The following is a 13,461-nucleotide window of genomic DNA, read 5'->3' on the forward strand; positions in this document are numbered from 1 at the left end:
CTCTTGAGACAGTTCGTGTCTTAAAGTAGTATCACCTTTTATCAGGATTGCCTTAAAGCTTCCTTCTTCAAATCAGAAGATGTCACCCGGGCTCAGGGCTTTGGGATTTGTGAACAAAGCTGTTTTCACTCTGCCTGCACTTTTCATGATTGCTTAAGTTCCCCTCATATTCCACTTTTGTAGCATGAATTGGTCTGATTCCTTCAGGCTACGCTCACACAAATATCCCTCAATCCCTGTGCTTATTTTAGATCGTTTCTGAATGCTATCTGTTGATATTTCCATATATGTGTGTGCAACTGAATTGTCTTCCTTAACTGTAGGCCTCCAGAAGGCAGGAGACACTTTCTTAGGAAATCTCAGCCCAGGACTGCCCTAGAGGTATGCCCGGATAAGCACGAGGAAAATTGATTTTGGTGAAGAATTTGTGGCTGAGGACTTAAAGCAAGTTGGTCAGTGACTGTGGTTCTGACTCATCAAATCTCACGGCACAAGGAACGTCTGAGAAGAGAGTCCAGTGCTGCCCAAGGTTTTGGTAGGAGAGAAGGGGAGAGATTCGAGTGAGACTGAAGAGGCTCAGAAAGGCATCCTGCCTGCGAGCTTCTTCCCAGCAAGCCCACCCAGCTCTGGGACTTCCGGCCTACCCCTGAGCGAGCCAGGGGCCGCCCCGTATGGTGGGTCAGCGCACAGGCTCTGGGGCCAGGGTGCCTACATCATGGCCCTTCCGTTTCCTCCCTGTGACTTGATCTCCTTGTGCCTCTGTTTTCATCCCTGTAAAATGGGGATAATAATTAAAGCTACCCACCTAACAGAATTGTGCTGAGGATTAAGTGAATTAATATTCCTAAAGTATGAGAAAATGCCTGGGAGAGAGTCAGTGCTCAGTATAAACAAGCGTGGGAAGGATATGGATAGATTCCACACTTTAAAATGCCAGTGTGTGAATGCATGGCTTCCCCCCACCTTATGCAGGAGACAGTAGACAGGAGGGACTCCTGGTAGCACAGATCCAGGCCCAAGCAGGTCACTTCTAGCTTACGAGCCCAAGTCACCTTCTCAGAAATAAATAAGAAGAATAACAAAGAATGTTATCATCTATTAAGCACCTACTCTAGTCTGAACCCTCTGATAGGTTCCTGTATTACCTAGTCCAGTCTTACAGCAACCTCATGAGAAAGGTACTGTTTTCATTCCTACAGAGGAGAAAGCAGGAACTTAGAGAGACTGGTCAACTTGCCCAGCATGACATGGTTAGCGAGGGATGCTGCCAGAAATGACAGCCCATGCTCTTTACCAGTAGATCCTCTATGTTTTCATTGTTGTATCCATCAGGGCAACTTACGATTTTAAATTCATTTCTCAAGTGGTTATCCTCACTAGGATGCTGGAGTTTATATTATCAGTAATTTGGTTTCTGGAAAGTACACTGAATTAGAAGTTAGGAGACCCAACTTCTGGTCTAGCTCTGCCATAACTATGCTGAAACAAGCTGTTTACCTCTGCTGGGCTTTAAAATGGGAACTAGTACTGCCTGTCCTGCCTATCTCAGGGTGAGGATCAAATGAGAACATGTTTGAATTCATCAGACAATGAATGCTCAACTGTAGGCTCAGTCCTGTGTAAACTGCATTTACATGTATTTTTCATTATCATAAAATAATTTAGGAAACACTTAAAATGAAAGATAGTATTGTTCCTGTGAGTTGAGACAATGTGAAGCAGTTTCTCTTAGGGCGTGAATGCCCCCAGGCAGGCTAAACATTAAGGTGCCAAAGCTAGGAGATCAAGCCCTGTATTTCAGAGAGTGAACCTCACTCTTGAGATCTTCCCTGGCCTTCAGCCTGCCTCTTCCAACTATTACATGAGTAATAGGCATGGTTAGAGTTGCTGCACAACCAGGCAGCCAGCAAAGTTGGGAAGCCCAATAGAAGCCCCGCTGTGAGGATGTCTGTGAAGATGAGGTCCTCACAAAGCACTGGACACTCCGTCCCTGCGCCCGTCCACTTGCTATGGTGGAATGTTCACTACGAGGAAATGTGTCAGGATGGACAAAGATTTGAGAGCTAAGGCACTATTAAAAAATAAACCCAGGATCTGTTCTGATTGGCCAGTGCCCATGGTGAGCAGTTCATGGAATATATGGACCCTCACCCCTGGATAAAGCTTGCCTACTTTTTGGTTTGCAGAGATCTCTCCTTGATTCTGGGCTCTGTGGGGTACCAGCTCTTTTTACATCTGCCTCCTGAGAACATAGTGGTAGCACAGTACAGAGCATGTGGGTCCAGGGCTCGGCTCCACACAGCGCTCACCCACGGCGGCTCAGTTCGGGAGGCACCGAGGACGGGCTTGCTTTCAGCTGGCTGAACTCAGAGTGAGAGCCAGATCTTCCGCAATTCTTCATCAGTGGTCATCCTGTGCTGGTGTTTAGAAGGTGCTTAATATGCATTCAGTGAGTGAATGAACCCATCAGAAAGCATCCATTGAGTCCCAGTTTAGTTGAGGTGCTGGGTTATTCATGGTAGAGAGTGAATTAAAAATTACACCTCTCAGAGAATTTCCCGTTTGTGGCAGATGATCCCATCCCTATGCGACAAATAAAAAGGATGCAGAGATACCAACATTTTGTTTGTGCAAGCAATCAGATTTAATTTTTAAAAGTAAAGGCTATTACTAAGTAAAGTGAAAGAACCAAGGGATATTGAGGGCAAATAGAGACTTTTCTTAGATGTAAAAGCCCCAGGAGAAGCAAATTCCTTTGGAAACCGCCCAGTGTGTGGTATTTCTCATCCTTTCCTTTTTCAAAGGCTGGTTTTGTTGGGTTTTTAACAGACAGCCTCAGGATGGAAGGAGAAGCTATCTTCTCAGCACAGTTTTCTCCCCCTTTTCCAAAGGGAAGGCAGATTTGGGAAACTGGCACTGCCCCTGCCCAGATGGCAGCCAGCAGCTGGCTCTGGCAACGGGAAGTTCTCACTCTCGGCTGCTGGCTGCCGGGCCCCTCCCGTTTCCCCAGCAAGGCCGGCCGGGCCATTGGAAAAGGGAGAATGTGAGAGCGCTGCCGTGCCAGCAGCTCCTCGCCACCCTGACCTGGCTCCTGCGGCTCGGACTCCCAGGCCTGCAGCCGGGGAGCAGGGGGAGCACGGCCAGCACAGCCTCGCTCTTCCAGCTCAGCTGCTGGTTGGGCCCTGGGCTGCACACAGTGGCTCTGACATCTCCAGGGCTGCAGCATGAGGACAGCGGGTGGCAGTGATTTCGGAGTGCCCTGGCCTTGTACTCACATGCTGATTTGAATAACAGAGCCCCAGCTGATCAGGCAGGCCCAGAGCTGCCCCCTTCCCTCACCAGACACTGCCCTGTCTCTCAACACACCCTGCCTGTCCTCATTTTCTCCATCCTAGGCATTGCTTCCTCCCTCCCTTCCTTCCTTCTCTCTCCCCTCCCCATGTCTTTCTCCTACCTTCTTGCTTTCTTCCCCATTCTTTCTTTTATTCTTCATTTACTGAGCACACATTCTGTATCCGGCCCTCTGCTAGGCTCCGGGGTTGCACAGAGAGAGTAACGTGGGGCCTTGCCCCTGAGGAGCTCACTACTGGGTGGGGGCCTTTGCACATGACATGGGATGTTGATGACTGTTAATGACAGTAGAGTGTGTTAAGTAGTATAAAAGCACACAAATTACTGGAAAAGCAGAGGAAAGAGCCATTAATTTCTACCTGACCCATTTTGGAAAAAAGTTAGCCAAGCAGCTGCCATTTTTCAATTTAGTTGCTTGCTCCTCTTCTGTGCCTGAGGAAAGGTTTTCTGTAGCTAAGTCTGGTGGGTGAATTGAAAGGTTTGCTTTTTGTTTCAGTTCCTGCTTATGACTCAGGTCCTGGGATTGGGAATTTTTATCAAATTCCATTTATCCATTTTTTCTTTTATGGATAGTGCTTTGCCTGGTTTATCGAAGGACTTGTGCCTAACCCAGTGTTGCAAAGATTTTTGTCCTATATTTTCTTCTACAAATTTTGTGGTTACATTTACCTTTAGGTCTATGATCCATTTTGAGTTAACCTGTGCATATAGTGTGTATCAAGATCCTTTTGCCTCCTTTTTTGCACATAGACATCCAGTTGTTCCAGTATCATTTATTTGATTGTTCCTTCCCTATGATTGCCTTCACATCTTTGCCAAAGGGAGTTGACCATATCTGTGTGAGTCTGTAACTGGTGAACTCTTTGCAAGGTGTATTTTATGTCCCATTTATTATCTCACATGCTCTCTGTCCCTGTGTCTCTCTGAAAATAAATGTATTCCTACTATGCAAATAGCACCCTATGTATGTTCTGGAGTTATTACTTGACTAGGAAAAAGAAAAGACGTTTTGGCAAAACTATATTAGAATTAACTTTTCCACTGATTGCAATGAAACTTTCTGTTTAGAACTTTTTGTTCTTAAAGAAATGCAGGCCAGACTGAATAAGAAGTGTCATAAGGGTTAATGAAGGCCATGGCTGGGAGAAGACCTGGGGTATGCCTCATCAGCATCCAGATATTTGTGTAATTCCTTTGTCTCATTTTTCAGTGACAGTATTTGGAGGTGCGAGAGTGGTGGCAGTGAGAATAGCTGCCGCAGCGAGTGTACTGTTAGCCCTTCAAGGGCACGTCTATCTTCTTGTGTAAAAAAAGAGGCTCTTTTGCTCCTGAGGTAGGCAGTAAACAGGTCCTGAGTATCTCCTGTTTACTTTCTGCTGTATCAGGTCAAATACAAGAATTATTCAGGACATGTATTTAATTCCTTCCTCCCTGTTACATTCCTTGGGCTCTCCTTTACCAATGGAATTATTCTTTTACAATTTTGGAAAGAAAAGCATGAAAAATGGTGTCTTCATATTGCTTAAATGCTTTCCACCCATGCCACTCATTTCTAATTTTTCATGGCCTCAAACCACCATCTGCTGGGAGGGTGGGAAGGACTCTTGCAAGGTTGTTGTGTCCTGCCCTCCAGTCTCAGGCCTGGCTGTCCTGGGCCTCCAAATGAAGAGTGTTTTTCTCTTTCCCTAAAAGGTTTCCAGGGATTACTTCCCATCCTTGGAGGGTTCCTCGTCTGGGTAGGTCCACTTCTCCCACCGGGGGTTCCTGGTTGATGGACAAGGAGCCTTCATTCATTCTGGAAGGCTTGTACCATGATATTCATTTTGTGTCTTTGACCAACTTTGCTTTCTTTTCCTTTAAAAAATCATTCAAACACTTCAAAGCCAAATACTAACACTGGGGACAGCTTGTGATTAACCTCTCTGCCCTCCAAGGAGTAGCCGGTACTAGGCCTTCTCCCTTCTAAAATAGCTTAACCAGTTTTTAATACACCAAAAAGACTTTTGCCTGAAGCCCTCTGGTCATCTATTTTCCTTAATAGCCTTTTATGAGGGACCTTATCAAACGCTTGCAAGGAAATCCAAGTAAATTATGTTCCTTGGTTCACCTTTACCTACTATTTCATTAACTTTTTCAAAAACAATATGACATAGTTTTCAACATAATTAAAGGGGTTGGGAAAAAGGGAACTTTAACTACCGCTTGACAGTTTCCGTAGTTGCCTAGGAGAGCTGGGTCACTGCTCACATTCTGCCTCTGCTTAAGGACACTAATTCATTTCCCAGGCTGTCTGGGAGGTCAGCCATGAGTTCAAGGTGGAAATGACAAGTTTTTAGGCTTTCAAGTGTGCAGTACTCAGCTCTCCAGAGAGCGCGAAGGAAGGAAGCCACAAGTTTATCCAGGTCTGGCCCAGAGAAAGAGGAAATGATGGAGAAACCAAGACAAGGGCAGAGGGCAGGGTCTCTGGGAAGGGGAGAGCCAGCCCAGAAGAGTCTCAGAGACTCCCAAACAACTCTGTAGTTTTGTTTAAGAAAGACAGGGGCTGATCATAGACTTTGGGAAACCTTTCAGTGTACAGGGCTGGTATGTAAGGCCAGCATGCAGGGTGGACTGAGGCAAAGAGTAGAACAAGAAGCAAAGAGTTAGGAATAAAAAAAGGCTCACATACCTAATAGCAGTATTAGCAATAATCATCATAATATTCTCAGCTGCATTTGTTGAGTGCCTCCTGCATGCAAGTTTGTGCTCGGCAGGGGCATTTGCCTATTCCATTTAAGCTTAAACAACTGGGGATGGCAGACATCATTATCCTAATGGATAAATGAGAAAAATAAGGCCCAGAGAGTTTAAAGGACCTGAAGGTCACACAATTAATAAATTATCAGATTTGGGAGGCAACCTCATTCCTTCTAATTCTGGAAGTACATGGGTTTTTAGGGTGCTAACCAGACAATTCTGAGCCCATTCAGTAGCAAAATTTTCTCAGAAGTCAAACATTCTGGCTAACTAAATGTTCTAAACATTGTAAATATGAATTACCTGTTTTCATAAAATAAGTGTCATCACTCAGTGGTTAAAAGAAGGCAGACACTATTTAATTTGCATTAATGATTCACAAAGGCATTTAAGGTTACAGTCTTCAAAACATCTTTGTGAATCTCCATTCTCACTGCTCTGGGAATTTGGATGTATTTGTTTATAAAGGATTCTGGCTGACAAAATGCTAGTAAAATTGGCTTTTCATGTAGAAAGGAATGAGTAAGGAAAAGCAGAAAAGCTTCCATTTCCTCCTGGCTTACTTCTTGGTTTCCACTGGCTCAGTGCCTATTTTGCCTTATGTCCTGAGGAACGGGCCATTTTTAGTCTTTTCCATGTCTTCAGAAAGCCCACTGTAACTGTCCTACCAAATACTTCATGCTTCACAGGACAGGATACCTGCATTTTACAAAGCACATTTTTTTTTAAGTGTCTTCTGAAGACCTGCCTGCTCTCCCCAGAGGCTGCTGCAGGCTGCTGGGTGCCAAGTGGCCATGGCCCTTACCTTCTGGCTCAGGCATGCTTCCTGTGGAATGTCCAGTATATATGGGAACAGGTAGGTACCTGAAGGCCCCTGGGCCAGGCTGAGTAGCCCAGCTCATAGGCTCCCTGCCCCTGATTTGTCAAAACAATGGATTTTCAGACTAGGAGCTGGAGAAGCTGGTGAACCAGAAAAGCCACTTGGGCTTCTCTCCCAAGATGAATGTGTTAATTGGAGAGAATGCAATTAAGAAAGCAATCAAAGAGAAAAATAAGTCTTCCAATCTAGTATCGAAACTAGAAACCTGGGTGAGAAAGAACAAGTCCTCTCTTTAGAGGAGAGATTGTCTGGGCTGCTGGTCCTCACTAAGGTCAGATAAAGTTGAAGTTGGCAGTTTTGACTAAATGTGTGGGTCCATTTCCAGGGGATGGGAGGCATCCTCCCTGTGTGCTCATCCCATGTGTGGCCAGCAGGCAGGTCTCTGTGTGACACTGGGCAGGGGTGTAAGACTCTGGGCCAGGCAGGGAAGCAGAAAGTGTCCTACTAAGGTCACAAAGCTGTGTTCTAATTCTAGCTTCCGCACCTTCCAGCTTCGGTGACCCTGGACAAGGAAATTTCAATTTCCTATTCAGAGTTTCAGTTTTCTCATCTGTAAAACGGGACTAATGTCTAATTTGGTGGTTTAAGGAATATGTAAGGTAGTTTATGCAAAATGCCTGACAACACATAGGAAGCAGTTTCTTTCCCATGAATTTCTGGTCTGTTATCTTTGTAAACGCCAAATATAGATTAAGAGGTACAACTGTGTGTGCAATTTTGAGTTTTCTGTATTCTCACCACTGATGGTAAGGCAATAACATTTCTTAGCTGGAAATGTAGTGACTAAAATTTTCCCCTCCAATTGGACCTATGATGTGAACAAAATATTTTGTAATCTAATAATCAGTACAAAGCTTTACAAAGCTACCCAATTTAGCTAGCATTACACGTATTTTTGTCCAACTTGCATTCTACCATTTAAAGCAGGGGTAGGGCTTCTTGGCATTTTGACCGGTGACTCTGCATCATTAACACAGCCTGGGGTTAAAAATCACATGTGCTACACTCAGCTGAGTTAAAAAAGCATAGAACATTTTAGTTTTCTATGTAACTTCTCATCTTGCTCTGATCCCTTATCCCTCTCTTACGGGGAAGTGGAGTGGAACCAGATGGGACTTAAACTTGGCAACTGAAAGCCACCCCTCCTCTGGTTGACAGCAGCCTCTTTGGGGTAAATACCTGGTCTTCTAGGGCTTCTCTTCTCTCCTCCCCACTGGCAGCTAGACAGCATCTGGGCGTGGGAGGGGGCGTGTACACCTTCACGATCCTTGGGAGAGGCGGCCTCGGTGGGCTTGTTGCCTCCGAGTCCTTGCTGGGGTTTGCCCCAGGACAGCTCTGGTCTGCTTCCTGGGTGCCCGGGGCACCTGGGCTGGTGGCCACAGAGTGGCTCTTTCATCTGGTCTTCGGGGTTTGTGTTTAATCCTGCCATTTGCTCCTACTGGTGGAGTCCTTGCCCTCTGTGGCCATCTCGTTCCAGCTCCAGATCCCTGCATGTCCTCTGGCCTCTCACTCCTGCTCTATCCTCTCTTGGGAGCACACGGGGTCTTCTGGATTCCATGGGTTCCAAGTACAGGCCTTGGGAAGCCAGAAGCTCTACTTTAGGTCACCTAAAAACTCCCTCAGCTTGGTTAACCCATCTGGCAATGGTACAGTTAGGCAGGAAAATAGATATGAGAGGGGTGGAAAAACAATAAGGCCAGGAAAAAGCCCACTAAAAAAGACCCAGAGTTAATCAATTAAAGCTCAAAAAGCCAAGAGCAACTTGGCCTGGAATGTTCGAATATTCCCCAGATAAAAGAGGGTACCTCAGCACAGCCTATGTCTTTATTGTGTCAAGCATGCAGGCCCAGCCTTAAACAACATAGTAAAAGGCAGGAAGTTAAGAAATAAGATTCTTAACTTACCCTTTAGCAAACAAACAAAAGTCAGCCCACCTTGGGGGCTGAGCAGGCAGTCTTGTTTTATATACTCCCAGACCAACACGCCCGGTATCCCAGGGAGAAATTAGAGCCAGAAGTTCCTTGTGTGAGGTTAATTTCTGGTATTCAAAGACCACTTAACATGTCTGCACCCCCAGCCCTTAGTCATGTTCCTAAAGAATCCTTAAAAGGGGGAACCTCCAACCTCTGGGGGAGCTCCTCTCTCTGAGGTCACCCACACTTTCTAAGTGCGTAACCTTTTCATCTTAAACTTTCTTTCTCCAACCTTTCAGGGTGCCTCTCCTTGATGAGGTGGCCTGTACTTTTTCTCTCTTTAAGGAACTTTAAATAAAACTTTTACTCTGCTTCACTACTGTGTCTCTGCCCTTCAGTTCTTTGATGTGGCAGGACAAGGAATGAGGAAAATACACAACGCTCCCCCAACAGCACCATGTTGCTGAGGTTTCAATACAGATGCAGCATCCAGGAGAAGGGGGAGAGGGGGATCACAGTTCTCTTGGTACGTTCACAGCGAAGCACGGCACAAGCCCCATTGCTCTGGTGTGGGTGGTGTGGAAGGTCAGGGACACACACCGCTGACTAGTTTCCTTTTACCTTTTCTTTCCCATTTCTTCCTCCTCTCAGCTCCAGGACAACTTTCAACTTTCTCCCCAGGCGGGTGAGAATGCCCCTTATGTCATATTCTAAATTCTCTGTACCTGTAAAATTCCCCATTGTCACTCAAAGTATTGCATTGCTTACATAGAGGTAGCTTTGGCAATTCAGAAGCCCTTTTCCCTTAAAGCTTAGCTTCCAAGATTATCACTTTATTAATCACTAAAAAAAAAAAAAAAAGAAAAAGAAAACACTCCTTTGATGGTAAATGTTGAGCAATGACTTCCTTCTTCTAGCTGGTATTTACCCATCACTTAAAGATGGAGAAACATTGATTTGATGGATGGAAACCATAAGGAATCATGATTTAAAGGAAAAGGGAGTTTATATCAATCACTTTAAAAATGATTCCTGTTAGGTACAGTTTGGAGAGTATCCCACCCTAGTTATCTTTGGTTGTTCGGCTACTGGCTTCTTGGTCAGGAGCCGCTGAAGGGCCCATCAGAGCTCTAGTCATAGCACCACTGTGTGCCAAGCCTGGACAAGCAGTGCATAGACAATACCTCCACTGAAACTTCCTAACGTGGGATTTTCCTGGGCTGTCTACCTTTTCTGGTCATCAAATGTTATCATTAGAAGCAGCTACTCATTTCCTTCCTTATAGATTCATACAAACTCATTGTAAGAGTGGTCCGCACTCTTTGTCTCTTCTTTTAGGAGGTAGCCTTCTACTCCCCTTGCTTAATTTAAAGACTATGAGAAGCTACAATTCTGCTGAGCACAATTTTTTCACAACCTTATTGAATCTATCCAACAGATATTTGTTGGGTGACTCCTATGTGCCAAGCCACTGTTCTGGGCACAGGGCATGTCTCTGTTGTAGTACCAAGTATGAAGGAGCAAAAAAAGAACATTTGCAGAGAAGGGAAATAGAAAGGCAGGAATGGTTGCATTGGAAGAACACCACACACATCATACTTCATCAAAATCATACAAGAAATACACATTTCTTTATCTTCCTCTTTATATAAAAGTTTTGTGATTAGTGGAACCTGTTATAACTGTGTCCATATTTGTACCCTCTGGAAACACAGTGATCCCTCAGGGCCTGGGAGAGTGCCCTTTTTCATTTTTAAAATTAAGTATCATTTTACAAAAAATGAATTTGCAGCATTGTTGATAAAGTTCACTTCTCTTTAACTGCCCTCCTCATCAGTCCGACTGGTTTCCTCAGTCTTCCCAATCTTACCAAGCTTTCTGCTGAAACATCTCCCTCCCACTGGCCATCTATAGTCTGCAATCCTCCAAACCCATGGGCACACTTTCTTCCAGGAACCTTCTTTGACTCTTCAAGCCAAAGCTGACATGAATTCACTCTCTGAATTCCTGTCATATTTCTAGTTAGACTCGCATAGTTGGCCCCAAAACTAGATTGAAGGGAGGGTCTATCAAAAAGTTATTTTTATCTTCCATAGTACCCAGAAATATTATAGACCTGTTACAACCCTAATTTTTTTTAAAAAATAGGTGGTTGTGTAGTTACTGAGTACACTCAGGAATGACACTGAAATAGTCAGTACCTGGTTATAGCATGAACACTGACCACTGAGAATACTCCTACCAAGTCCAACTGTCTGAATATCAACCATGCTTATATATAGAGATATATATCTACCTCTGTCTATATCTGTCTACCTACCTACCTATCTTTATCTACCTATCTCTCATCTATCTTTATACCTCAGATGCTCACAATATTACAGGACAGATACATTATCCTCCATTTCATAGATGAGACATGAATCAGCTGGGTTTCAGAAAAGTTCAAATTACTTGCTCAGGACACATAGTTGATGGGAGACCCTAAGTCTGTTTCACCCAAAACCTGTGCTCTTTGCAGTGATTATGACTTAGTGGATTTGGTCCCCTGTCCCCTCTATTACCTTTAAAGGAGAGGGGTTGGTTTGACTGGTGAGTCTAGAGCACATGGATAATTGACTCTGTGGACTAAGCCATCTCCATTGTGAGGACCTACGTGGTTGTGATTGACTGTCATTTATGACTGTTAGCAGCTTACAGACTACTCTGCTTGTGTTACACAGATTTGTCCAGAGAAGGTTATACTTCAAAGCCAAAGGTCTGGTAGCTTGTTGGTAGATTCACACAAGTCCTTTGGAACCTCTCAGTGTTTTAATTTTACCTCATTTGTTAAGTGGGAAAAAAAATTAAATGTGCCTTAAATTCCTCACAAGTTATTTTAAAGTATTTTGCATTGTTGATATAAAAATAAGACATCACGGTTGTCTAAGCATCTATCTGGTGACTGAGAAAAGTTATCGGTAAGGGACCAAATATAATGCCACATTATCATACAGGCTAGAACTATAAGCTCATCTATCGCATTTCCTGTTCCTGAGCACACAGGGACGTTTCATTTTCTCCTTGTTAGGTTGGGGTCCTGTGACAGGGTTCTGGCCAAAAAATTTAGGACAGAGGGATATAAGCCACTTTCAGTCCTGCCCTTTAAAAACATCTTCAACAATATTCCAGCTTTTGCTTCTTCTTTCACAGTGTCCAGTAGCCACTGGTTTAAGTTTCCAGCATCACAAAATGGAAGGAGTTTGTGTTCCTTGGAAGAGAGCCTCTGAGGACATTGGCCAGACTTGCCCTGGACATGAGGGAGGAATAACCCTACGTGTGAATCACTGAGATCATCGTTACAACATCCGGTAGGTGCTGGTACAGAAATTGGTACCGCAAGTAGTAACAAATCTTATTCCTGGACTGTTACACTACCCTAAATAAGTATCATTGGTTGAGCAGTTCAACAGCAGGCAGAAAAGAAGCCAATACCAAAAAAATGGAAAGATAGAAATTCAGGTAATGCAGTGACAGATCATTTAGTGTAACTATTGCCTGCTGTTAACTGGAAGGCAGTCATGCAGTCATGTCCAGTTTATACCGTCAGGGGAAATAATCAGAAAACAATGTTAGCAGTGTCTTTGGCTAATTTAGGTCTGTATCACAAGAGACAGATGACTCAAGGAAGAGTTTGTGAGTTTGTAAGGAGAAACAGAATACAATACAGAGTCCAGAAATTTGGGCTGCAGGATAAGAAAAAAGTTAATTTATTTCAGACTTAGACAAGACATGGTACCAAAAAAAGGCTTTAAGTAACAAATATCCAGTACATGTTCTCAACTGAATGAAGTCATTTGAGCCAGAAATCAAATGACCTATTTCTCACCTATTGTTTCTGATAGCCTCAGTGTATTTAGGTAATTATGTTAAAAGAGATAAAGGCATGGGAGTGGAGAGGCAAAGAAAAAAGATAGATTTGATAACAATGTCTAGAAAAATCACTCTGCGTGTGGTTCCTGGCACATGGACCTAACCGCAAGCAAATCTATGCCTTCTAAGTTTTTGAGAATTGCACTGCCAGAGAAACCAGGGGCCCGGGCTTGAAAAGCCCTTGCTTGTTCAAGGCTTAATACAATTCTTGAATTCCCAGTCCATCCCGTACACGCTGTTCTGAATGAAGGGTCCTCCTCTAAGCCCACTTCACATGTGGCCAAGGAGAAGAACAAATAAGGGAACCCTTCCTAGACCCAAGTCCACACACGTCATCATGCCCAGAGGGTATGGGCTTCACAGTGCTGACCCAGAGGGCTTTTGGTGTGGCCCTGGGCCATGGTGCTGCGTATTATCTATTATTTCCCTTGTCAAATGGAATTATCTTCCTGTCCTTCTGCCACCATTATAAATGGGTGTGATGGTTGGAAAGCAGGGTCTTTTTATTATGTAGGTTGCCATACCTGGAGGCACTACATAGATTGATGGAGGTGCAACACCCAGGTGTGCTGGGCACCATCCAGAGGTGGTGACTGGATGGGACCTTGCACTGTCCTCTTTGAAGAGAGGTGAATGTGCCCCATGAGTGAGAGAAAGACTTCTGGTGGC

The 13,461-nt window shown here is 44.2% G+C and overlaps 1 long non-coding RNA gene across 1 annotated transcript in view; it reads left to right on the plus strand.

The window, feature by feature from the left end:
* The window catches only part of LOC118926046 (uncharacterized), a 63,592-nt gene that overhangs the window by 45,523 nt on the left and 4,608 nt on the right, over positions 1-13,461 (plus strand). The window contains exons 2-3 of the long non-coding RNA XR_005030294.2: positions 6,818-6,943; positions 12,073-12,230. This is a non-coding gene — a long non-coding RNA (uncharacterized LOC118926046). The remainder of the gene's footprint in view (positions 1-6,817; positions 6,944-12,072; positions 12,231-13,461) is intronic.

This window comes from Manis pentadactyla, chromosome 9, assembly GCF_030020395.1.
Source record: "Manis pentadactyla isolate mManPen7 chromosome 9, mManPen7.hap1, whole genome shotgun sequence".
In the NCBI taxonomy this organism is placed as follows: domain Eukaryota; kingdom Metazoa; phylum Chordata; class Mammalia; order Pholidota; family Manidae; genus Manis; species Manis pentadactyla.